Here is a 27,705-nt window from a genome sequence, read left to right on the forward strand (position 1 = left end):
TATGTTGCTGTCTGGGACTGCAACAAACGATTTTTTGTTTTCCAGCACAAATATCTAAACATTCTTAAATCACGATACATTTACTGGTGAAGAAGCAGAATGACTGAATATATTAAGTGAGAAATGTATAAAAATTAAAGGTGCAGTCTGTAAGTCTAGTGGCAATCTAGTGGTCGAAATAAGTACTGCAGTCCAGATTCAAAATATCAGAGATCGTTTTTTCCCGCCCCGCTTCCTCGGACTCGACATCACGCGGCTCGCCAGTGTGAGCGCACGTTACAGGAACGAGCGCAATCGACAACGAAAGTCAAGGACATTACAGACTGCAAGTTAATGAGTTAATTTATCCGTGTTTTAATATGCTCTCGTTTATAGAGGCTTTTTAGGTTGTGTGGAATCTGCGATCTCTGACCCAGTTTGTTTGCTGGTTTCCATGGCTACGATATGCTGTGTTTCCTGCTAACTGGCAACCCGGGGTGTCGAAATACTATTGGCTGAACTGGAAGTGGGCGGAGTCACACAGACCAAAACAAAAACCGGCTGACACTGAACGTGTAAAATAATAAATAAAATAACTGGCTTTGAAGTATTTTTCAGAGAAACGAGTCTGTGTACTTAGCATGTTTCCTAAATATCTACAAACATATCATGGTATTTTTATGCTTTAGTAGGGTAAAAAAGTTACATACAGCACCTTTAAGTAATTAAGTTTTATTTTTCTGACCACATTGGCAGATATTTGTTGTTGTTTTAAGCAAAAACTTGCAAAAAAAGCAAGACTCATTTTGTTTCTCCAGTAAATGTCCAGACAGCAACATAGTGTCGGCCCAGATCCGGCCCACATCCGGTACGCGTTGAATCCACATGATCTGAGCCGAAATTATGTTGCTGTCCTTACATTTTTTATTTTTACATGCATTCAAAAATATAATCAAATACATTTTTGAGCATTACAAATTATGCAAAAATCTTAATGTCTTTAGACGTGTGTAGAAAAGTCTGAAAAAATATAGTGGAAAAAAAGTGGAATTGGGACATTTATTTATTTATTATTAACCAGCTCTTTTTATGATATACAAGCATGTCCAACTTTATTCACATACATACCGAATAATCTGTGATATAAATATACAGCTGATTGTTGATATCATCTCAGAATGTAAGTAGGCCTATATTATCGTACAGCTGATAAATGCACCTGAAGATATTAAGATATTATAAACATTTACTTTACGTGTCGTTTTCCAGCACAAATATCTAAACATTCAAGATAAATTTACTGGGGAAGTTAAATAACTGAAGGTATTAAGTTCTGTTTACTGAAAATTCAATGAAGTAAATTTATGCTTAAAATAAGAACAAATATCTGCCAATGGAGTCAGAAAAATAAACCTAATTTAAAGTAAAAACAGGATTATTTTTCTGACTCCATTGGCAGATATTTGTTCTTTTTTTAAGACTAAACTCACTTAATTTTGACACATTGTTTCAGTGTAAATCAAACACTGACAGAGATCGATCAGGTTTATGAGTGTTGAGTGACGTCACCTCCTCGACGCCGTCCATTCGCTCGCGCAGAGACTTCTGATCCTGACAGGCGTTTGAGCTGCTCGTGTCTGGGCCTGTGACACACACACACACACACACACACACACACACACACACACCTGAGTCGAGTCACTAAAAACAGATTAACATCAATCAGACGGAAAACCCATCAGAGGAGAGTAAAGATTCACGTCTGTCAAACACAATCATCTGCAGTTACAATAACATCATCTGAATAATGCTGACAACGGATGATGTCAGCTCATCACACACACACACACACACACACACACACACACACACTCGCAAAAAAACTCTGGTACATCATAACCTAAAACTTCGAAATTATGACATACTAAGTCATAATTATAAGATGAAAAGTCAAAATTTGACATATATAGTCAAAATTTTTACATTGTAAAATAGAAATTAGGACAGTAATTTCAACTTTTGTCATAATTACATTTTTTATATAATTTCAATTTATGCTATAACCTTGACTGTTATAATTTTGCCTTTTTAAATCATAATTTCAATTTAGTATGTTATAATTTTGACTTGTATTGTCTTAATTTAGATTTTTTTTATGCAATCATTTCAACTTTTTAAGTCTTAATTTCAATTGTTAAAATTTTGACTGTCAATTTCAACTTTTAAAGACATAATTTCAACTTTATTGTCATAATTTCGATTTATGCTATGGCCTTAGAATGTCATAATTTGGACTTTTTATGTCACAGTTTTGCCTTTTAAAGTCATAATTTCAATTTAGTATGTTAAAATTAAAAAAAAATAGTTTTTCCTTTTTAAGTCAATTTCAACTGAGGGCATTATAATTTTGCCTTAAATTTCATAATTGTACTTTTTATGCCATAATTTTGCCTTTTTAAGCCATACTTAAGTCATAATTATGATTAAGTCATAGTTTCCATTTAGTGTTATAATATTGAATTTTTTTTAAAAAATGTACAAGTGATAATTTCTATTTTATATGTAACCTTGACTGATCATTTTAAAGTCAATTTAGTATGTATAAGATTTTGGATTTTTGTTACAAATGTGACATTATGTCTTAATTTAGACTATTTGTAGCCTGTGGGTTTGAGACGTTTGTTTTGGTTCTTTTTTTTTTCTCTCATCTCTCTTTCACCGCTTCGGCTCGCTTTCACTCCTCCCCGTGCTGCTACGGTACCTAATGTGGGTGGGAGTGGTTAGAATTGAGAGCAGGCAGGTATATAGGCACCTGGGGTCCTTATGCCGGTAGCCATGCATTATAGCTAGCTGCTAACGGGTTGGAGCGCGGCAGTATTCCGGAGTGCTGTTAGCGCAAGGTGTTGCGAGTGACTGCCAACAGCACTACTGTTGGTGTGTATGCTTCTGAAACGGTGGGAACGCCTGGATTGACGAACTCGGAGGTACATTTTAATCTGACTGTGTTAGCGTATCCCTGCTTGTTTATTGTTTTGGTTGTAATGGGGCTCCGGTGATATGTTCACCAGCGTTTCGTGAGCCTGGTGAAAGTGGGACGCGCCGAAACACTGTCTACCCACACAATCACCTGACGGCAGGCGGGTATGTAATGGCTATGATTATTATGTGTGTGGTAAAAAGGGAATGTGCGTTTAGCAGCTTTATGTAAATAGATTGACTGATGATGAATTTATTGGCTGGTGGTTGGCGTGTGTGCGGGGGTTTAGTAGCTATATAATGGACTGACTGCTTATAAATTTTAGGCACACAGAGCACTCAACTGCGTCTCTTGTTTTTTTATAGAGGCTACAGCCAATCCATTGTCGGCTGCTGTTCTTTTGAATGTGTTTAAATGTGTATGAATGTGCAGGTGCTGCTTTTTAGACATTTTCTTTGGTAAATGTTTTTTTCTTTTTTTTTCTCTTTTTTTTCTGCTAGCCGGTGGATTGTAAGATATTTGTGGTAGTGAACTAATTGTGACCACCGGCTAGCGATTTTTCTTCTTTTCTTATTTGTTTGTTTCATCCCCCTCCCCAGTAGTAGTCTTGGGGTGGGTCGGGCCCATAGGAAAGACTAGCGCACCAGGTTCTAGCTTAATTTGAGTGTTTCACCCATTCGGGGAACCAATGTGTGCAGTGTAATGCTGTGACGTGTGCACCTTTTAGAAATGGCTCAAGGAGCATGATTGCTGTGGGTGTGAAGGCTGAGTTTGTAGTGTTGGTTCTACATCAAGGGTGCACCTTAGTTCACGTGTGGTATTGAAACCTAGGCCTGGGCCGGCTTGTGGTCCGGTGGCCCACCCTCCTCTGTACTATTCCTATGCTAAATTATGTATTTTCATGTTATTTATGGACAACCAAAAGCGACTCATGTTTTTTTACTGAAACCAAAAAAAAAATAAAGATTGTATTTTTTTTACACTTTGTTAATCCAAGCCTGGGCATGCTTTTTGTTGCAACATAGAGTCCTCTTGCTCTTACTAGTCCTGTCCAAGGGGTGGCGTAGTAAGCACTGCCATAGCCCTACAGGGGGGCTACATATTTATTAATTTTGCCCTTTTTAATAATAATTTCAATTTAGGATGTTTAATTTAGTTAATTTTGTACTTTTTGTCAAAATATCGAATTTATCGACGTTTTATGTCATAAATGTGACTTTTCATTCTATAATTATGATTTACTAAAACATTTCTTATGTGGCGGAAATGGGTTTCCATATTATTAAGATATTAATATGAAAAAATATCGAAATGAAGTGAGTTTATGCTTAAAACAAGAACAAATGTCTGCCAATGGTGTTGGCGAAATAACCAGGACAGAAACACTGAGGAAGAAGGCCGTTTTCTCCAGTCTCTCTCTCTCACACACACATGGACACACACACACACACTCACACACACACACACACACACACAGCGACTCGCGCAGCTTTTACAGCAGCTTTCTAAGCTCTCAGGGCTTGTTATGTTTCACGAGTTTTCCCGCAGGATTCACACCTCCACAGTCTTTGATGTTTAGCAATAACTCCCTGTCGTGAGCAGCATTTTAACAGATCTCCTGTAAGTGAAGGATGAGCCTGTTAAACACAGCGCGAGCACCAGCACACACAGAGTCACGTGTTCCTGATCTGACGTCAGAGCCTCGGACACAGAAAACACACATCAGCACAACACTTACAGCACTGTCAAACACACACCCAAATGAGAAACTGTGTGTGTATCAGTGTTGTTATAGTTCACTAAAACCATAACAAAAAAATAACAAGAAAATGTTACTTGAAGTTAAATTAAAAAAATAATACACTCCCTGAAATGCCTCCGTTGTATCTTGAGTTTCTCCCGTGAACGAACACGTCACAATATTGCTCATTATAATAATTCATACGCAGAATAAAGGGGCGGGGCCTGGTTGAGTTAGTTAGTAGTGTGTTAAACTGGCGGTTATGGTAAGGGGCGGGACATTTCCCAAACACACTCGAAGCGCTCGACCAATCACAACACACTGCTCCAGCCGACCAATCAGAGCACAGCGTGCTTTTCAGGAGGAGGGGCTTCATAGACACAGGAAGTAAACAGAGCGTTACTGACAGACTGGGAAAAGAGGAGCCGCAACAATGGAGAATATGAGGAAAATAATCAACATTCGTGATGTTACGGGTAATCCGTAATTGTAAACATCCAGGCAAAGGTTCAAGATCCATACAGAGGCCGTCCAAAACAAGAAACAAACAGGAAACAGACCTTCAAAGTGCAGTGACATTAAACGAAGGGTGCTTCTCAGTATCCCTCCTCGTCTCCTCCGGCCTCCATCCTATGACCCGGAAACCAATCAAGCTCACCCATCTCGAAGGACATCTCAATTCTCTAATTGCACCGCGAGGAGTCAGGATCGAGGAGTGAGGAGCTTCCAGAGGAGTTATGAGCGAAGATACACAGGTGTATCCTATGCGGAAGTGTTTTATTGACTAAACGCGACGCACGCATCAATTCTCCTCCCCCTTCACATCGGTCACAATCTTTTTAATTTATACTTTACTTTTGCAGTTTATATAATCCACACATCTCACATATTTCAACAGGGCATCTTGCTTTATTATTATTTATTATGAATTTTTTGAATAACCAAACTTTAACAACATAAGGGCAGATCCTTTGAGCGCTGCTGATGACGCTGTGAAGTGACGCTCGAGTGATCAAGTATTCCAATGTATTAAAAAAAGCTTTCATTCGGTTCCTCCGTCCTCATTTTCTTTCCTTGCGTCCTACAGTGGGAGGAGCTGAGACGCTAGGAAAGGAAGCAAGGAAAGGAAACGAGGATGCACAAATAAGAAATGAGAAGCACTCAATGACTGAACAGACATTATAGTAAACAGACCTATAGTAAAAAACCCAGGGAACACAAACCAGACACTGTGACATCCATTCAGTGCTTCTCATTTTTTTTACACCATTTTTAATTGGGGGCATTTATTTATTAATTTTGATGTTTGCGAGGTGGCAGAGGAAACCCAATTTACATACAAAATTGGCATTGAACAAACAATAGGCTATTAACAAAATTGTACATTTTTACAATTCTCAAAAGGCAAACGTAGTTGCAAATTACAATAAATAACAGCAATGAAGTCTCAAATCATATTTACAACCTTGAAAGGCAAGGAAGAGAAAATAAATAAATAAATTAAAAATATAATTCTAATGTCGTAATAATATAAAGTTGTTTTTTCAATTATCGGGGGGCACTTGACTGTTTACTTGATTTAAATTTACACTACTCTTTACCTGATTTTCTTATATTTATACTTATTTATTTGTGTTTTAGACTTAGTTTTGTGGTATTTTGCACTTGGAACAATTTACTTGACTTCTGTACAGTAGTGTAATCACTGGTGTTTTGTGTTCATTTTGTATTATTTATCAAAAAATGAATTCATTACGTTTTATTCATGTCATGCACTTCTCTAAAAACTGTAAAACAAACAAAAAAAGACAGTATTGAGGAGAGTGAGGAGTTGTGGTCATGGTACAGAGCCCCTCCCCTCTCCGCCATGTTGGCAGGATCCCGGCGGCAGAACATGATTGTTTACGTGTGTTTTAACTCGGTAGTAAAGGAGGTTCTCGCAATTCCGCACTGTTTTACCATGCCCGGAAGTCACTGCTGCGTTAAAAACTGCTCCAGTACCTCACACGATACATACGGAAAACATATGAACAATGGAATACAGATTTTTAGGTTACCGAAATGGACACAGCATCAGGGAGAGCAAGTCTCTGACCTGACGAGGAGACGCCGGATTGCTTGGTTGGCTGATGCCTTTAATAAGATTGTCACTGTTTGCTGTGCTTTAACGAACATGTGCAAAAGTGTTGTTTGAGTGCCTTGTTCATTAAAACAACTTGATATGGCTTATCAATATAATATTGAGAACTGAATATATATATATATATAGGGGAGAGCCGGGACGATTGAAACGCGGGACGGATGAAACATTGAGATTTCCTTGAAAACCACGTTATGTACGTCAAATTTCGTCAGCACGTACAGCACGCAATTCCTATCAGACCCGCGAAAACATTTCTTCTTTACGTCTTGCCGTTTTAAAGTTAGAGCCGGTGTTCTGACGATTTGTGCTGCCTTCGCAAAAAATGCTACCGAAGCGCGAATCGATCACAGAGAATGTTGATTCATTCTCTATTGTTTCCATAATTGTGTAAATCTCACAATATTATGACATCGTTATTTCATTTAAATCAGGGTAGGTGTATGGGGAGCATATTTTGATGTTTTAAATGAACTATAGTTCATATAGCAATTATCACTTTTGATATAACAAGTAAAAATGACATTATTATATGAAATATAATTATTATAAAATTCGAAGTTAAGAGTTAACTTCGAAGAGAACTAAGAGTTAAGAGTACAGTACTGTACTATTCATCTTTGACCTGTCAAAGTTTCCTACAAGTCTCCACAGCAAGGATGCATAGATTTATGGGCGTGGTAAGCAGAAGAAAAATGAGTCTGCACATGCGCATAACCAGTAAGTAGCACATCTCGATGGGTAGCATGAATCGTCAGAACACCGGAAAGCTGTTTTTGAGTGTGGTTAGTGAAATCTTTCGTGCGGTACTTTATTTTGACTGACAAGATGTAGGCTATTTATTGTTTCATGTGCCATTGTAATAATAATACGTCAGGTGTATTAGTACTGCATCACACCCTTAAGTGTATAATATCAGAGTTTTTTAGTTTACGGACAAAACAAGTTTAAATGGCTGGAATTCGCTGTCGGGATGGTTGAAACAGCGACTCGTGACAGTTAAACCTGGTCATAGGAAAACACTCAATATGACTAAATCACTCAAGGAATAAATCTAAGAATTAATTGTAAACGGATTTGTCTGTCTTCTTCAAAATAGCCTATTAGAAAGATTACGCAAAATGCGCAAAGGCTTATCGCTGATTGTTTATTGGGCGACAGAACAAAAATGTTAATATGAGCCTTAAAATGAAAATAAATGACAAAATATGTTTGTAACAATATGTACATAAGTTACTTGTCAGGTATTGTTCATAAAAACAAGAATTAGATGAAAAGTTACCGTTTAAACTGTTATGTTTTATCCGTCCCACCCCTGTGTTTCAATCGACCCGCTCTCGAGGGACGATTGAAACAAAGCCCAACTCCCGTTCAAAGTAAATTTTTACTTAAATCATTCTATGTTTCAACCGAATAACACTTGATACTAAGAGAACACATATGTGAGTTGTTGATCACACACACACAAAAAATCTATCTGTAACCTTAATTTAGAAAACTACGTTTATCTGAAAAGTGTTTCAACCTTCCCGGCTCTCCCCCATATATATATTTGGACAACATAAGTTTAGATCCGTCTCTGTCCCGCCGAAATAATAAATGCGCGAAAATTAAAGAGCTCTAGAATGTTTAGTCGCGCCTCTGTGAAGTTCTGAAGGCGTTGCCCTTGGCAACCGATAGCGTCTCCTACCATCATGGCCGACCGGCTCAGACCCCGCCCAAATCGGCATGTGACATTCTCAATTGGTTAGGTCAGAGTCCGTCTATGGAGAGTCTTGGCACTTCCTATTAACCCCGTTGTATCATCTTGGTTGCAGTTCCATTAGAATTCCACTGTAGGTGATCGCGGGCGAGTGCAGAATGAATGGGAGTCTATGGAGCTAGACGAATAAATGTATCCCTTTCTCCTGTTTGTCGTTGAATCAACGTAGATTTTATTGTTGATTCCGCAAGTTCAATTTAGATTATAGACCAAAATTCGAATGAACGAGTACTTATGTCCTTTCTATTTCTTACAGGTTAGGTCGTTGTTGGCCGGAACACGCCAGCATTCTGCTATTATGTGACGTCATCACATTTTTGAACGGATTTTTAGAACAGATAAGTGAACTTAAAAATGCAATTTTCAGCTGAGTGTATTATCTTAGCCCTCCCTTTTGAATGCAACTTTCAAATTACTTCACAAAAAATTACATCCTGAGAAAATTGGATTTCTGGGGGTGAAACCCCATAGACTCCCATTCATTCTGCACTCGCCTGCTAGCGCCCCCGCATGGACAGAGACGTGTTACTGCAGCCAGTCCAGAAACCGGAAGTGACCAGACAGTGCCAATTCTCCCCTTATTAGACATTCTCTGGTTAGGTCTCATTTGCATAACGTCAGCAAATGACATTTCAGTTCGGGCTGTAAGCGGCATGTAATTGGTTGGATCTACTGAATGAATGCGCCCATCACTGTCGAGATCGCGGTTTTGAATCTGGACGAGAGAGCGACCTCGTTCGTGAACGAATTGAACGAACTGGTACATTTGGTTCGTGAATGAAATGAATGAGAGTACCGGGTATCGGTCATTAGCATGTGATTCAGTCTCATTCAGCAACCATTCGCAGTTATAGGTGTCCACATACGATTGTTTATATATTCATATTTAACATAGAGAACATAACTCAACGTTTAATATAATCCCAGATTTATGAATGTGTAGCTAAATATCTGACCAAACAATTAAAATGTTAATTATGCAAGAAAAACTTGTGCGTTGGTCATCTGAACCACTTATTTAGACTTATTTGATAAATTTAATGAGTAAATTTGGCACACATGTTAACACAGCCAAATAATTTTTTTGTAACAAGTAAATACGTTCGTTGACTTGAGACATGCACATAATAAACTCTTCTTCGCACCCGCTGGCGTATTGATGTAATATGAAGAAATTGTCACTGAAAGAATCATTTTTGTGAATGATCTGAAAATGAACAAATCTCTGGAAATAATAAAAAAATTTCCACCAATAATCAACAATCAAGCAGAAACCCTGTTCAGTAGAGCCTGAAACAACATCAACACTTTGTGAAAATGTATAATAGGCCTAATTCCTCTTTGGAAAAAGAGGTCCTATTAAAGGTGGGGTATGTGATTCTCTTTTTTGTCCATTTTTTCAAAATAACTTGAAATCCTATTCCTAACCCACTTACAGCCACTGACTTAGAAGCACTGAAATGAAAATTAAGCAATTTAATCATCTGTGGAACGGGCAGTACTCGAAAAACCTCAGCCAATCATTTCCAAGACCACCTGGAATCATTGGACAGTAAGTGCGTCAATCAAACGGTCGTCCCACACCCCCCTCCCCCCAGCGCGTGTGACCCCCTTCGTGCGCATTATCAAAGCTCGTGACGCATACTCAAAGCTCGTGACGCATACTCAAAGCTCGTGATGCATACTCAAAGCTCGGGACGCATACTCAAAGCTGGTGACGCATACTCAAAGCTCGTGACGTATACTCAAAGCTGGTGACGCATACTCAAAGCTCGGGACGCATACTCAAAGCTGGTGACGCATACTCAAAGCTCGGGACGCATACTCAAAGCTGGTGACGCATACTCAAAGCTCGTGACGTATAGCTCGTGACGCATACTCAAAGCTCGTGACGCATACTCAAAGCTCGTGACGCATACTCAAAGCTCGTGACGCATACTCAAAGCTGGTGACGCATACTCAAAGCTCGTGACGCATACTCAAAGCTCGTGACGCATACTCAAAGCTCGTGACGCATACTCAAAGCTCGTGACGCATACTCAAAGCTCGTGACGCATACTCAAAGCTGGTGACGCATACTCAAAGCTCGTGACGCATACTCAAAGCTCGTGACGCATACTCAAAGCTCGTGACGCATACTCAAAGCTCGTGACGCATACTCAAAGCTCGTGACGTATACTCAAAGCTCGTGACGCATACTCAAAGCTCGTGACGCATACTCAAAGCTCGTGACGCATACTCAAAGCTCGTGACGCATACTCAAAGCTCGTGACGCATATTCAAAGCTCGTGACGCATACTCAAAGCTCGCGACGCATACTCAAAGCTGGTGACGTATACTCAAAGATCGTGACGTATACTCAAAGCTGGTGACGTATACTCAAAGCTGGTGACGCATTCTCAAAGCTCGTGACGCATACTCAAAGCTAGTGACGTATACTCAAAGCTCGTGACGCATACTCAAAGCTCGTGACGCATTCTCAAAGCTCGTGACGCATACTCAAAGCTCGTGACGTATACTCAAAGCTGGTGACGCATTCTCAAAGCTCGTGACGTATACTCAAAGCTCGTGACGTATACTCAAAGCTAGTGACGTATACTCAAAGCTCGTGACGCATACTCAAAGCTCGTGACGCATACTCAAAGCTCGTGACGCATACTCAAAGCTCGTGACGCATACTCAAAGCTCGTGACGCATACTCAAAGCTCGTGACGCATTCTCAAAGCTAGTGACGTATACTCAAAGCTCGTGACGCATACTCAAAGCTCGTGACGCATACTCAAAGCCCGTGACGCATTCTCAAAGCTCGTGACGCATACTCAAAGCTCGTGACGCATTCTCAAAGCTCGTGACGCATACTCAAAGCTCGTGACGCATACTCGAAGCTCGTGACGCATACTCAAAGCTCGTGACGCATTCTCAAAGCTCGTGACGCATACTCAAAGCTCGTGACGCATACTCAAAGCTCGTGACGCATACTCAAAGCTCGTGACGTATACTCAAAGCTCGTGACGTATACTCAAAGCTCATGACGCATACTCAAAGCTCGTGACGCATACTCAAAGCTCGTGACGCATTCTCAAAGCTCGTGACGCATACTCAAAGCTCGTGACGCATGCGCATCTCGTCAGTAAAGCCGGTTCCATGATTAGTAGTAAATCGTCATTACAATCTCTCGCGCATCTGAGTTTTCGCTCATGCATGATTGCGCGTCCATGTTCTTCGAATGGGTGGAGTCAGGGCCAGCGTTGGAGGAAAGAAGATAGGACCATTTGAATTGTGTATTTTCAAAATCTGCCGGTCGTTTTCCAAATCACATACCCCACCTTTAATATAAGAATGTTTAGATATTACTAATAAACAAAACAAAAAAAACATGATTTGTGGTGCATGTAATTTGAAATCTGGCTTGTTTTCTCTGTTTCAGTTCTGTTGATAGAAAAACAATATTGTAGAAGAATAAAGTGAGGTTTGGAATAAATGATGTAAGTGAAACTTGATGAAGAATCTCTGAGCCAAACACAAGAGAAAGGTTTTGTGTGTTTATGGGTAGAGCTGGTCATTCCATGAGCGTGAGATCACACACACACACACACACACACACACGCGCGCGACGACGAATCTCTCCCTTGCCTCACTAACACTGAGATCCACTCGGATCTGGATTTGAGGACGGGAACATGAAGCTTCTGGATGGACTCCAGTACATCATGTGTGAAATCTCCAGTGTTTCTGCGGTTCTGTCAGTCATACAGCGCTGAACACACACACACACACACACACACACACACACACCTAATCAGAACCAGATGTTCCAGTCACAGTTACTCTCTCTCTCTCTCTCTCTCTCTCACTCACACACACACACACACACACTCTTCTCTCACGCACTCACTCAAACAACACACACACTCTCGCATACACATACACATCCACACAATCTCTCTCTCACTTGCACACACTCAACACACATACTCACTCACACTCTCACGACAGACACACACACACACACACACAATTTCTCTCTCACTTGCACACACTCAACACACATACTCACTCACACTCTCACGACGCACACACACACACACAATCTCTCTCTCACTAGCACACACTCAACACACATACACACACACACACACTCTTCTCTCACACACTCACTCAAACAACACACACATCCACACAATCTCTCACTTGCAAACTCAACACACATAGTACTCACTCACACTCTCATGACACACACACACACACACACACACAATTTCTCTCTCACTTGCACACACTCAACACACATCACTCACACTCTCATGACATGCGCACACACACACACACATCCACACAATCTCTCTCTCACTTGCACACACTCAACACACATACACACACACACACATACACACAATCAATCTGAAAACACAGATCGACATGATCCTCAAAGACAACGGCTGTATGTCAAACTCAAAAACACGAGTTCCAGCCAATCCGTGGTCTTACCTGCGAGAATCTGACCAATAAGGAGCGTCAGAAGCGCGACACGTGTTGACCAGCGGCCCATGACGTCACGTCTGTCACAAACAACGAGAAACGAGCAGATGACGAGCAGATCCTCGCGTGTCTCTCGATTTACTGCTTTCCTGATGAAAACAGAACAGAAGTGGAGGAGGAGGAACAGAGCGGGTGGGTCTCCTGTACTCGAGCCAAACACAGAAACATTTAGACATGAGTCCAAAAACAGCAGAACCCCTTTGAGCTCTGATAGGCCTCCTGAGATAATGATTTTAACTTAATATTTCAATAGTTTAACATATTAAACATGTATCTGATCAACTGTCTGTCTGGTTAACTAACTGTCTCCGATGATGCAGGTGAACTAATGGAACATTTAATCATTTTTATTGTGTTTAATTCGTTGATTTTTTTTTTAATGATTTAATATTCTGTCTGGTTGCTAGGGCGTTGCTATGCAGTTGCTAGGTGCTAACTATGGCCCTGTCAACACGGAGATGCCTTTAGTTGTATACGTTAAAATTTTGTATTGTATCGCCGTTTCGTCCCGGTGGATCCGGCGTTTTGGGACACTGAAATCGCTATTTTCTGGGTCCCAGAGTGCATAAATCTGGGACACCCTTTTCGTGTGTATAGGCTACAAGTAGGGTTGCCAACCGTTCCGTATAATACAGAATCGTCCCGTATTTGACACCAGTGTTGGGAGTAACGCGTTACAAAAGTAATGCATTACAGGAACATATTACTTTATGCCTTAACGCAGTAGTGTAAGGCATTACTAATCAATTTTCAGTAATATTTTACTATATTACATGTTCAGTTACGCTTGCGTTACAACACACTTTTAGTTTTAATTGTAAAAAAACAACAACAAAAAAACAGCAAGACCGCGAGACATTAACAAATGAAAAATGCAAGTAGGCTAATTTACCTGTTCGTGGTCAGTCAATAGCCGCGTGTGGTGTCCAAGTTTGTAAATAAAGACTAAATGGCAGCGTCTGACCTATATTTGTATAGCGATTTATTTGTTACAGGAGTGCCGTGAGGCATGATTTCGGCCCAGTGGAAAAGCGGCTAATGGGTGAAGAAGAAGACTGTACATTCGCGAGATGGACGTATGCGCATTAGGCTACTCCATTTGTTCTGTGTTTTCTTTCTAAACAGTTAGGCTATGTTTATGTGGTATTTCTCTTGTTTTCATCACGCATTCATTTTTGATGCGGTGGTGACGCGTTCACGTAACATGATGTAAGGAAAGCAACTAAAAGCTGTCACAAAGAACCGGCAAAAGCAATGATTATGAATATGTCAAATATAGCAAGGAGACATTTTAATTGTTTATTAATAAAGATGAAGTTGACGTTGCTGACTCGCGATCTTCACAGTAGTGAATGCGCCTGAGAGAAATGCACATTTCATACAGATAAACAGAGAGCAGTCCGTTTTCTTTCGTTTTGAATTGTTCTGTTTACAAGTAGACATTTCAATACGCTGAGTTTCGGTTAATTTATGAGACGCGCTCCAGTTCACGCGCAGGCGCCTCCGTGTCGTGATTAGCCTATCTATTATCTGCTATATTTACTTCTTATTTATTAAATCCAGGCAATTGGTTGATGAAACATTGATTAAAATTAAGATACAATTAGTACAAATCGAAATTCTCTTTAAAGAAAGGCTTTGTGTCTTCTGTTTGAGGTCTCTGTGAAAGTTTTAAAACAGTCTTTTAGTGGCGCTTCAGAGCGGTCGCGTCCGTAACGGAGAACTGTCACGTAGCTACATTGTTTTTTCCTCATAAATGCGAACATGAAAAATAAAATAAAATGAATATTTTATGTTCTGTGGAGAGCCAACCCTTCTTCACCCGGTGGGTAGTATTACTTTTGATTTGCGCAGTGTAATTCACAGAATGTGAATGTGTAGACTGATATTTTTCTAATGTCTGGACACTTTTAAGGGGGGTATCATAAACAGACGTTTCAATATATTGGTAATTACAGTAACAAGTAATGTATAATGTATTACAGTTTGGAAGTAACTGGCACAACACTGCTTACTGGCAACGAAACTGCAACGTCACAAGCCGTGATTTCATTACCATCTTATTTCAGTCACATGACCTCTTACGTCATCCGCTCTTTTTCCAGTTGACTGCCGCCATCTTGAGTACCTGCCGAGTACTGTCTACAATACTGACGGCATTAGCTAGGAAGCAGATTTTCTCTGTTTGTTTCACTTTATACATAACCAACTTTGTTTATGTAAACCCTGTGTGTATTTGACAGTATTCGCGCAATAAGACTAGAAAGATAACTTCGTTCAGTAACCTGTCGCTGTTGTTAGACAGGCTTAGCGCGCGTGCGAAGCGGTGTACGCGCTCAGAAAAGCGCTCGTTAGAACCGCGCATCAACACGTGAATGACTTGTTAGCACATGCAAATAATGAAGCTCATATATCATAAAAATAAGCTCATTATCATTTACATCCACTCACCACAGACAACATGAACACTGCACAGAGAGTTTGCACACACAAACCACTGTTATAACATAAAAGCAAGCAGCTGCGTGCGTGGTTGGGCAAGATATGATTGAAGGATTTTGACTGAATGCGCGCAAAGTGCGCTCCCTTAATAATTCCTAAAAAGATGACATCAGTTAATCGCGATCTCACATCTCTGTTAATATCAATTAAGCTGACTGCACAATGAATCTTTCATAATATATACACTTTGTTTGTTACAATTAGAGGATTTGTCAGCATACAGAGCTTTGAACAAAAAGTCAGTTTTGAGCATAGAGGTTTTGAGCAGTGAGGGGAGTCTATCTTAAATGCTTCTGATTGGCCTTTGCGTTGAAGAAATCAACACATATGTCTGTGATTGGCTACATCGCTCAACGCTGCAAACGTGTTTTAAAAGGAAACTCTGGCCTGTAAATCGTTTCTATTTTGTTTTAGTTCTTGTTGCTTTTCTGCAAAAATGTATTAGTTTTTATGTTTTATCAGAATCAGAATCAGAATCATAGATATTTCCAGTTTGCGGGAGTCCCTCGAATCTTTTTATTCTCCCTGCAACGCGCACACACACAGAGAGTGCATTGCCGCTCGCACTAGCCATAAAATCTAGTCCCGCGCCGCACTCTTTTGCATTGGGAGTGCACGTCTCTAGATCAAGGCCCCGGCCCGAGGATAGTGACGGGAAATATCGGCCCGCAAGTTCGGGCTCGGCCAGAGAATAAGCTCTAGTTCCTTTGCGACTGACGTATCGATCTTGCCGAATCAGGTACTCAGGATGGCGGAAGACAAGTTTTAGAATTGAGTGACGTCAGTGAGGAGACGTTGGTGACATCATCTGATATTCATGTAAAGGCACGTTCACAATACTGCGAAGATGGCGAGTCGGCATCATCAACATCTCTGCAGCCGAGACTGACAAAGAAAACACTAGTTTATTAATAAACGATTAAAATGTCTCCTTGCAATATTTGACACATTCATAATGATTACATTTGCCGGTTCTTTGTGGCAAACTTTATGCGTCCACTAACTAATCGAATATCGTGACTCTCCCGATTTTGTACCAGGCCATTTATGGTTGTTCATATTGTTCAATAAAAAATCTTGGTAATGTGGTGATGCGATCAATCCTTATAGTGATTAGGGGCGGATACGGCACGTTCAAGGGACATAAAAGGAGATGAGGTTGACATCGTTAAGCGCGTCTTTCTGGGTCCTGGGAGTGATGTCATTTCTTGTGCGCCGTGTTTATGTCCAGGAGGTAAGAGCTACTGGTGGCAAGTCTCATTATGAATGTTTGGTGTGGAAGGGTAATTTGACACTCATGTGATTTACAGTGTGTGGCTGAGGAGTACTTTAGACCCGTTGAACTAGTATTTATTAATGTGAGGCCATAATTGGCACGCCATCAAGTGCACTGGGCGGGGCGAGTTACCATACGCAGGTATGTTAAGCTTATTTTAACGTTAGGTTCACGAGACGGTGATTTCTTAAATTGAAATGTGTATTATATTTTTACAGTGACACGGGGGCCAGGAGGTGTTGCAGCAGGCTTTGTGGGCGCTGTTAGGCTTTATGCGACCCATTTGATGGTCCTGTGAGGATTACCTGCATCCGGTAGTCATTCGAACTGGAGCGCTTCCGAACTGAGTTGTATTCTCCTCTGCAAGCTGTCTTCGACCATTCCTCTGCCTTTTATTGGAACGAGGCATCGACCGTCGATCTGTACCTTTCACTCTAACTGTTGGACGATCTCATTCCAGCGAACGAGGGTCTCTTTGACAACCATAACGACGCATTTGTTGCCGATCTGTACTGTATATTTATTCTAACTGTTGGACGATCTCATTCCAGCGAACGAGGGTCTCTTTGACAACCATAACGACGCATTTGTTGCCGATCTGTACTGTATATTTATTCTAACTGTTTGACGATCTCATTCCAGCGCACGAGGGTCTCCTTGACGACCGTGACGACGCATTTGTTGCCAATCTGTACTGTATATTTATTCTAATTGTTTGATTGTCTCATTTTTAGCGAACGAGGGTCTCCTTGACGACCGGATCGATAGTGCGTTCACAGCCTTTGGTGACGCTTCTAAATTTAGTCTTTTATATAATTGACATTCAGACCTGAGTACAGTGGCGAGAAGCTACCAGTTTTGTCGCTACTACTGTGTTTCATTGTGAAGATTATGCCACTGTGGATGTTGCTTGTAAATGTGTTTTGAGTATTGTGTTGTGCTGACAAGAGTTCACCAGTGTCAGCCAGTGAATATTGTGACAAACTGATTCCTTCTGGCAACATGTGATGAGTGTTTAATTGACAGACCATTACGTGGAATGTCTATTTGTTTGGTTGTATCTCATACTGCTTTCTCTTCTACTCAGAATTGGGATTCCAGTATTAGCCAGAGTCCTCTGTGTGTGGTGGTGGTTCGGCTATCGGTCTGCAGTGTTCACAGCGGGTGATTTGGTGTTGTGTGGTGAGAGCACGAGTAGTTGCTGTGTTTATTGGACAGGCAAGATGAATCCCCCAGTTCTGAAGTGGTAGTGTGTCTGTCTGTCTGTCTGTGTAACGTGTTTTATGATTGATGCGTTCCTTTTGCTGTTTGCATATTAAAAGATACCAGTTGCATTTTATTGTATGTATTGAAGAATAAAATCTGTGAAGCGATTATCCTTGTCTGATACCTGACTCAGCCACTACGAACCTGTGTGTCTTTGCAAATTATCTGTGGGTCCCCGGCCAATTTCCGGGGTGGCGTAGTCGGTTTAGTGCCATAACTGGCCTTGTAGTAAACTCCTGATCGCAAGCTGCCACAGTAAAAAGAAAAGAAAAGAAGAAGCTACTGTGCCTAATATTATTGTATACATCGCGCAAGCTTTATACAATAATATTGTAATGTCTGAAGACATAGACCATCAGAAATGATGGTCTGTCTTCTCCGTTTCTAGTGCATCTCTGTGGCAGAATTGCAGCGCCTCATACTGGTCTGGCATGTATACTACATCATTTTGAGACAGTTTCAGTGGTTTTTTTTGTGTAGCAAATATTTCTTGAGATGCCACCGTGTTTACGGACTTTTTTTTAGAACAAGAAAAAAAACATCGGATAGGGAAAGCTCTGGCTTCAAGTGGATGTGGCCTATGTTGTTGCTTGGCTGTTCTGTTTGTTTGCTCGGCTAAGGGTTGTTATGCAGTTGCTAGGTGGTTTTCTACGGTGCTGTATTGGTTGGTAGGCTATTTTGAGTGGTTGCTAGGGTGTTACTAGGTTGTTCTGTGATAATGGTCACATTACATGTAGGTAAACTAATAAAATATTTAATCTAGTGTAATTTATTTGTAAATTATTTATTGTGCTGTGTGGTTGCTAGGGTATTGCTATGCAGTTGCTAGGCTTAGGGTTGTCATGCAGTTTGTTACTAGGTCGCATTACATAAACTAATAAAATATGTATTTTTATTTTTGTTTTGTTTTTATTTCAAAATTATTTATTTTAATTGTACATTTTATGATTATTTTTTAAATAATATTTATCACAATATTATAATTAAATATTATTTATTAATAATAATTCTTTATTTTAATTAAAAGTATTATTTTATTAATATCACATTTTAATATTAGCCTCAAATTATTAGCTTTTTATCAACTGAAGAACTGTCACACTACTGCAAGGATGAAGACACAGAGGATGGCGTTAACAGGTTTTATTTTAGACACTGTATGCAACTCCTGAATACAGGAATGAGCTTCGAGATCCACACAGGGAACACAGGGAGAAGACTTGAACTTGAGTCCGTCTTGTAGATACTGGAAATAGCTGACCACTGGAATCCTGATAGAGATCCGCGAATTCCACTGTAGAACACAGAGAGGCGGTTTGGAGAATCCCGGGGAACCACAGCACACAGAGGCGAAGGGTTTAGGAACCGGAGAGTCACTGGCATCAAAAGACGAGACCTGACAATGAGCTGTAGACCGACTGGGGTTTATATGCAGAGCTGGCGTGGCGAGTGAAGTGATGAGGGTGCAGGTGCGGTGAATCAGAATTCCGGTGATTGCGATCGGGACCAGGTGTGTTGGGTTGAAGCTGGCTGGGGTGTGTCGTTGGGTGAATCCGTGACAGTACCCCCCCCCCTCCACGGCCAGCTCCTGAGGGCCGTAGACCCCGACGACGAGGGCGACCTCGTGGACGGGGGCCTGGACGATCCGGGTGGTCACGGTGGAAGTCCTGGAGGAGCATGGGGTCCAAGATGTCGTCCCGATGGACCCAACAGTGTTCCTCAGGTCCAAACCCCTCCCAGTCCACGAGGTACTGCAGCTGGCCCCCCCGTCGTCGAGAATCCAAGATGGTGCGGACCTGGTATACGGCTTCGTCTGTGGGGTCCACTGGAGGAGGAGGGGGTACTTCGCCAGCTTCAGCTTCTGTGGAAGGGGAAGAGAGAGGTGCAGTGTAGGGTTTTAATAAGGAAACATGGAAGGTGGGTGCAATCCGGTATTGATGGGGTAGTGCAAGTCGATACGTGACGTCATTGACCTGCCTCAGCATCGCGAATGGACCTATGAACCTGGGACTCAGTTTACGGGAGGGCAGTCGGAGGCGGATATCCCTGGTGGAGAGCCACACCAGCTGACCAGGAGTGTAGTGGGGTGTGGGTCCTCGACGTACATCGGCCTGTTGTTGGAACCTCCGTACTGCCCCTTGTAGGTGGACGTGGGCTGAGTCCCAGACCCTCTCACTCTCGGTGAACCAGTGCTGGACCGCTGGAACGTCCGATGGTTCGCCTGTCCATGGGAACAGAGGTGGTTGGTATCCCAGAACGCATTGGAACGGCGTCAAGCCTGTAGATGTTTGGCGTAGAGAGTTCTGGGCATACTCTGCCCATGGGAGGTACTGGTCCCAGCGGTCCTGTGCGTCATGGCAGTAGGTTCTCAGGTATCTCCCGATCTCCTGGATCTTACGCTCCGCTTGGCCGTTGGATTGAGGGTGGTACCCCGACGTCAGGCTGACCGATACTCCTAGAAGCTTAAAGAACAATTTCCAGACTCTTGATATGAACTGTGGTCCCCGATCCGATACTATGTCCTCTGGGATTCCGAAGTGGCGGAAAATCTCGGTGAATAACATTCCTGCTGTCTTGAAGGCTGTGGGGAGTCCGGAGAGGGATATCAATTTACAGGACTTGGAAAATCTGTCAACGACCACTAGAATGCAGGTCTTGGGAGTTGGACGATGGTAGATCGGTAACAAAATCCACGGCAAGATGGGACCAGGGTCTGTTCGGAATTGGTAGGGGCATGAGCTTCCCTTCTGGGAGACGTCGAGGTACCTTGGCCATAGCACAAGCGGTGCACCCCTGCACGTATCGGGAGATATCCTGGGCCATGCCGGGCCACCAGTAGCGCTGTTGGAGAAGTGAGAGGGTTATTTGGCTGCCTGGGTGTCCAGAGCCCGGAGAGGTGTGTACAGAGTCCATGAGGTGAAGGCGGAAGTTGGTAGGTACGAAAACCTTCCCCTCAGGACCCCCCGGCGGAGCAGGTTCGGTAAGGGTGGCGTCGGCAATGAGTTTGTCGATGTTCCACTGGATGGGACTGACAAACATGGCTGGAGGGAGTATGGTCTCGTTGATTTCTGTGGAGGTTTCGGATTGATAGAGGCGTGATAGAGCGTCTGCTTTGAGATTCTTGGAACCCGGGCGGTAGGTAACTGTGAAATTAAAGCGTGTGAAAAAGAGAGCCCACCGAGCCTGGCGAGGATTTAATCTTCTGGCCTCCTTGAGATACTCAAGGTTGCGGTGGTCTGTAATTACTTGAAATGGGTGGTTGGCTCCCTCCAACCAGTGTCTCCACTCCTCTAAAGCTAATTTAATAGCCAAGAGTTCTCGATTACCGACATCCTAATTCTGCTCTGCCGGGGACATCTTGCGTGAAAAGAAGGCGCATGGATGGAGTCGTGGAGGGGTCCCCTGCCGCTGTGAAAGAACGGCTCCAACTCCGTTGGTGGACGCATCCACTTCCACTATGAACGGGAGATCAGGGTTGGGATGACACAGCGTAGGAGCAGAACAGAAGGCTTTCTTCAGACCCTCAAAGGCCTCGGAAGCTTCAGCAGACCAGGTTAACCGTGTGGTACCCTTCTTCAGCATGGAAGTTACTGGAGCGCAGATCTTACTATAATCGCGGATGAACCTACGATAGAAATTGGCAGAGCCAAGAAAACGTTGCAGCTCCTTCAGGGACTGGGGTTTAGGCCAGTTGATCACCGCTTCTACCTTATTTAGATCCATAGAAATGCCGTCTGGCTGAATCACGTACCCCAGGAAGTGCATGGATTCTTGATGGAACTCGCATTTTTCTAACTTCAGGTACAGTTGGTACTCACGGAGGAGTTTAAGGACTTGCTTCAACTGTAGTACATGTTCATCGAGGTTGGAGGAGTAGATTAGGATGTCATCAATGTAGATGACTACAAACCGATGGAGCATGTCCCGGAATATCTCGTTCATGAAGCCCTGGAAGACTGCTGGACTATTCGACAGCCCGAACGGCGTAACCCGATATTCATAGTGCCCAGCAGGAGTGATAAAGGCAGTCTTCCACTCATCGCCTTCACGTACACGAACCAGGTTGTAAGCACTTCTCAAATCGAGTTTGGTGAAGACCCGAGCTGAACGTAGCTGTTCCAGAGCCGAAGGTAGCAAGGGCAGTGGATATCTGTACTTGATGATAGAAGCATTAAGGATGCGGTAATCAATGCATGGGCGCAGTCCTCTGTCCTTTTTCCCGACGAAGAAGAAGCTCGAGGCGGCAGGGGACGTAGAAGGTCGAATGTATCCTTGGCGTAAGGCTTCCTCCACATACTCCTCCATGGCCTTCTGCTCCGGGATGGACAACGGGTAGATCTTCCCCTGCGGTAGAGTGGCCCCAGGCAGCAGGTCAATAGCACAGTCCCATGGCCGGTGAGGTGGTAGAGTGGTGGCGAGTTGTTTACTAAACACGTCCTGGAAGGCCCGGTATTCCGGAGGGATCTGGTGGGAAGACTCGGTGACTGGACTTTCGACGGAGGTTGAAACCAGGACTGCTGAGACAGCGGATATGGCGGATGAGGATTGTTTCTTGACAGGACGTAGACAATGCTTTTTACAGTGATCACTCCAACGACTTACTTCTCCAGAAGTCCAGCAGATGTCAGGCGAGTGTTGAGTAAGCCACGGGCGTCCCAGGACGATATCTGCAGTGGAGCCCTCCAGTACCAGTAAAGAGCATCTTTCTTGGTGAAGACAACCGATGGACAGGTGTAATTCGGGACTGCAGTGCTGAATGCTTCTTTTACAAAGGGGTTTTCCAAGGATGGAGTGTATATTCAGTGGTTGATTTAATCGTCGACGGGGGGTTTACAAACGGTTGAGTAGAGAAGCTGAAATGAAGTTCCCCGCCGCGCCGGAGTCAATCAGAGCTTTCGCTGGAATAGAGTGTTTCAGATATGTTATTAAGACTGGAGTTTGTTTTAGGTTTAACACTGGAAATGGTAGATCTACAGTACTCACCGTCGAACGGCTGGGACGGACGGGACATTCGACACGATAATGTCCAGAAGCACCACAGTAGAGACATAGATTATTAGTTCGACGTCGGTTACGTTCAGATGTAGTTAAACGTCCTGTATCGACTTCCATAGGCTCAGGAACTGGAGGGCTTAAGGACGAGGAGATGCGAGTACGAGCAGGGAGATTAGACAAACATGCAGTGCGACGTTGGTCGATGAGGATCGAGCGTTGGATGAGTTTTTCAATCCCAATGGTGTCATCATAGATGGCCAATTGTAGCCCGACATCTGGGTTGAGTCCTTGACGATAAGCGCTCAAAGCGATTTCGTTCCATCCGCTGCTTGCCGCGATCGTCCGAACTTCAGAGCGTATTCTGAAACAGAGGAGGTGCCTTGTCGTAGGCGAAACAGCTGATCATGAACGGAGATGGCACTAGAAGTTTGAGCGAATACAGTGTGAAAATGTTCAAAGAATCCATTTAAAGTCTGTAATGCGGGTACATTGGATTCCCAGAGAGCTTGAGCCCAGTTTAATGCGCGACCCGAGATCAGAGAAATTATAAAAGCAATTTTGGCTCTTTCAGAAATAAACTGAGCAGCGTTTACCTCCAAGTAGAGTTTGCATTGAAGAAGAAATCCGTTGCAATCCTCCCCGCCTGCATATGAAGCTGGTTTGGCCATGGGACTTACTGAGGCAGGTCGGTAGTTCTGAAGAGCGTGACGGAATTCAATGAGGGTTTCTTGAAGTGATTGTTGCGGAACGACGGCTGCATTAGCAGAGGCATCCATCAGCAGCTGGGGTGCGGCGGCACCCCGAGGGGCTTCGGTGGATGCAGCGTGGATCTCAGAAGCAGAGGAAGCTTGCATGGTGTGTGGTCAGGTCTTCTGTCACACTACTGCAAGGATGAAGACACAGAGGATGGCGTTAACAGGTTTTATTTTAGACACTGTATGCAACTCCTGAATACAGGAATGAGCTTCGAGATCCACACAGGGAACACAGGGAGAAGACTTGAACTTGAGTCCGTCTTGTAGATACTGGAAATAGCTGACCACTGGAATCCTGATAGAGATCCGCGAATTCCACTGTAGAACACAGAGAGGCGGTTTGGAGAATCCCGGGGAACCACCTCACACAGAGGCGAAGGGTTTAGGAACCGGAGAGTCACTGGCATCAAAAGACGAGACCTGACAATGAGCTGTAGACTGACTGGGGTTTATATGCAGAGCTGGCGTGGTGAGTGAAGTGATGAGGGTGCAGGTGCGGTGAATCAGAATTCTGGTGATTGCGATCGGGACCAGGTGTGTTGGGTTGAAGCTGGCTGGGGTGTGTCGTTGGGTGAATCCGTGACAAGAACCCTAGTTTGAACCACAAAACTATTACTAATATATATATATATATATATATATATATATATACACACACAAACACACACACATATACAGTATATATATATATATATATATATATATATATATATTAATAGAAATGTGATAGTAAATAAATGTACTATGTGTAGAAAGTGTGACAGGAGATGTATTAGAGCACAGAATAGACTAATCACAATCAAGTATTACACAGAGACGAGGAATAACATTAGATTACACACAGACTGTCAATAAATTCAACGCACTCAAAACTCATTATGAATATTTAAGAATTACAGGGAATAAAAAAGCTTTTTTGCTGAAATGTTTGTAAATCCTTCCCAGAGTCTGTGCAGAGGACGAACAGTAATGAAACACAGCAAACACACATCATCATCATCATCATCATGGTCCTGAGGCAGTGTATCACAGTAAACATGTCCGTCTCGATTAGACTGGAGCAGCTCTAATGAGACACAGACCAGATCAAGGTCACTGGTGTTGTTTTTATTATGACACAACAAACAGCTGAACTCAGAACTATCTAAAACACAACTAGATCTTTAAATTTTCTGACAAAAGCACATATGGTATAGTGAAAGTGACGGCCAAAAATGGTAACCCATTCTTGGAATTTGACCTCTGCATTTAACCCATCCAAGTAAGTGCACACACATTAGGAGCAGAGTAGTGAGTAGTTAACACACACACACTGCAAACGTGGATACACACACCCGGAGCAGCGGACAGCTTTGAGTGGCGCCCGGGGAGCGATTGGGGGTTAGGTGCCTTGCTCAAGGACACCTCAGTCATATTCCTGCCGGTACTGGAATCGAACCAGCAACCTTTGGGTCACCAGTCAAACTCTGTTACCATTAGGCCATGATTGCCCTGTGTAAAACTTGCCACCATGTTGCTAGGGTGTTCGGTGAGGTTGCTAGGGCGTTGGATTGTGGTTGATAGGGTGTTATGTGTTGTTACTAGGGTGTTGCTTGTCTGTTCTGGGTGGTTGCTGTGCTATTGTGAGTGGTTGCTAGTCTGTTCTGTGTGGCTGTGATGGTATTGCTATGCAGTTGCTAGGGTGTTGTTTGGCTTTTCTGTGTGGTTGTAGGCTATATTTAGTGGTTGCTAGGGTGTTGCCAGGCTTTTTCTGTTTGGTTGCTAGGGTGTTGCTATGAAGTTGATATGTGGTTGCTCATGCATTTGGGGTGGTTGCTAGGACGGTGCAATTGGTAGGGTGTTCTGTGTTGTTGCTAGGGTGTTGGTAGTCTGTTCTGTGTGGCTGTGATGGCGTTGCTATACAGTTGCTAGGGCATTCCTAGGCAGTTCTAGATGGTTTTAGGCTATTTTAAATGGTTGCTTGGGTGTTGCTATGTAGTTGCTGGGGTGTCTTGTGCAGTTGCTAGGTTCTGTGTGGTTGCTGGGGTATTGCTCTGCAGTTGTTTGGATGTCTTGTGCGGTTGCTAGGGTGTTGCTAGGTTGTTCTGTGTTGTTTCTATGTGTTTTCTTCCTGTCTGGTGTGAAAAGAGTCTCAGTGATCATCTGGTCTGTAGGTGTGACACTTGTTCCTCCTTCAATGTGCGTCTGTAGGATTTTCTCACCTGTTTTCTGGTCCAGCAGGTGAAATGGTGCGTCTGATTGAGTAAAGCAGCATTACACACTCCTCAACAACACACGTGATTTGAGCAATCATTCATTCCACATGAACTGTCCTAAAAAACACACATTGATTGTTAGTATGACAGCAGTGGAAGAAGCAGGTTTTCAAGGGTAAAGTTCACAGTGTACAATGTGTAAAGCTACTTAAGAAGGAAAGGACTCACAACGGGATTGAAGATAACCAGAGACAAACACACACTCTCTGATAGCTGATCTCCTCTTATCTTTTATCTTCTCCTCTGTGCTTTGATGAGATCTGGATGATTAACTGCGATCGGGTTCCTCCCAATCCATACATCTATTTGTTCTTAAACTTTCTGAGCTTTCTGAGTATTCAATTATTTGTGCCGTCCCACGGCTAGAATCTGCTGAAAGTGTTTCTTGGCTCCATCTCTGTATTGACTTCTCTCTTGGCTGGACTTGCATCCTTTTCTTTTTCCTGGAATGGTCATCAGAGGGATGGACTAGGACATCAGTGATCCTCCTTCGGGATCTTCTTCAGCCCTTGTTAGTTGTGTGTGATGTATTGAAGCTGTCAGGTGTGTGTGATGTCTGGGGTTTGTGTGCGTCTGTAAATCTCGTCTGCACATGTACATCTGCTGGATAATGAGACGGAGCAAATGTTTTATTACAACCTCCATAAAACACGTCCTGTGGATGAATAATAGCAGTATGCATGAAAGCGCTTTGGGAAGAGTTTTCTTTTTACATTTTATACTAAATTTGAACGTTAATGTGAGAATTCTGTCAACAGGGGCGATCAATCTGTTCACTAGCACTAGTGCTCCTATTTAATGATGTACTGAAACCTCTATAGCACTACCGGTAGTGAAGTGGAGTGTATAATGAATGATTCCTCACATCGTGTGTTGCTGAGGAGAGTTAGCTGCTACTTTACTAAGTGATCAGATCCAACATTTTCACCTCTTCACATAGAACACCCTAGCAACACGTTAGCCAAAGAGAACACCCTAGCAACACTCTAGTGACCACACAGAACACCTTAGCAACACCCTAGCAACTACACAGAACACCTTAGCAACACCATAGCCAAAGAGAACACCTTAGCAACACCCTAGCAACTACACAGAACACCTTAGCAATACCTTAGCAACTACACAGAACACCTTAGCAATACCTTAGCAACCACACAAAAGACCCTAGCAACACCCTAGCCACACAAAACACCTCAGCAACACTCTAGCGACCAAACAGAACACCTTAGCAATACCTTAGCAACCACACAAAACACCCTAGCCACACAAAACACCACAGCAAAATTCTAGCGACCACACAGAACACATTTGCAACACCTAGTAACTACACAGAACATCTTAGCAACACCCTAGCCAAAGAGAACAACCTAGCAACAGCTTAGCCATATGGAACACCCCAGCGACCACCTTAACAATACCTTAGCAACCACACAAAACACCCTAGCAACACCCTTGCCATACAGAAAACCCGAACAAAACTATAGCGACCACACAGAACACCTTAGGAATACCTTAGCA

General features: G+C 42.7%; 1 long non-coding RNA gene across 1 annotated transcript in view; it reads right to left on the reverse strand.

The window, feature by feature from the left end:
• LOC143749356 (uncharacterized) overlaps window positions 1-26,683 on the reverse strand; it is a 27,492-nt gene extending 809 nt beyond the window's left edge. The window contains exons 1-3 of the long non-coding RNA XR_013206929.1: window positions 26,356-26,683; window positions 13,088-13,284; window positions 1,549-1,622 (exon numbers count right to left, since the gene is read on the reverse strand). This is a non-coding gene — a long non-coding RNA (uncharacterized LOC143749356). The remainder of the gene's footprint in view (window positions 1-1,548; window positions 1,623-13,087; window positions 13,285-26,355) is intronic.
• Window positions 26,684-27,705: the final 1,022 nt, after the last annotated feature.

This window comes from Siphateles boraxobius, unplaced genomic scaffold (assembly GCF_051911475.1).
Source record: "Siphateles boraxobius isolate OS27281-9 unplaced genomic scaffold, OSU_SipBor_1 242, whole genome shotgun sequence".
Taxonomy (NCBI): Eukaryota; Metazoa; Chordata; class Actinopteri; order Cypriniformes; family Leuciscidae; genus Siphateles; species Siphateles boraxobius.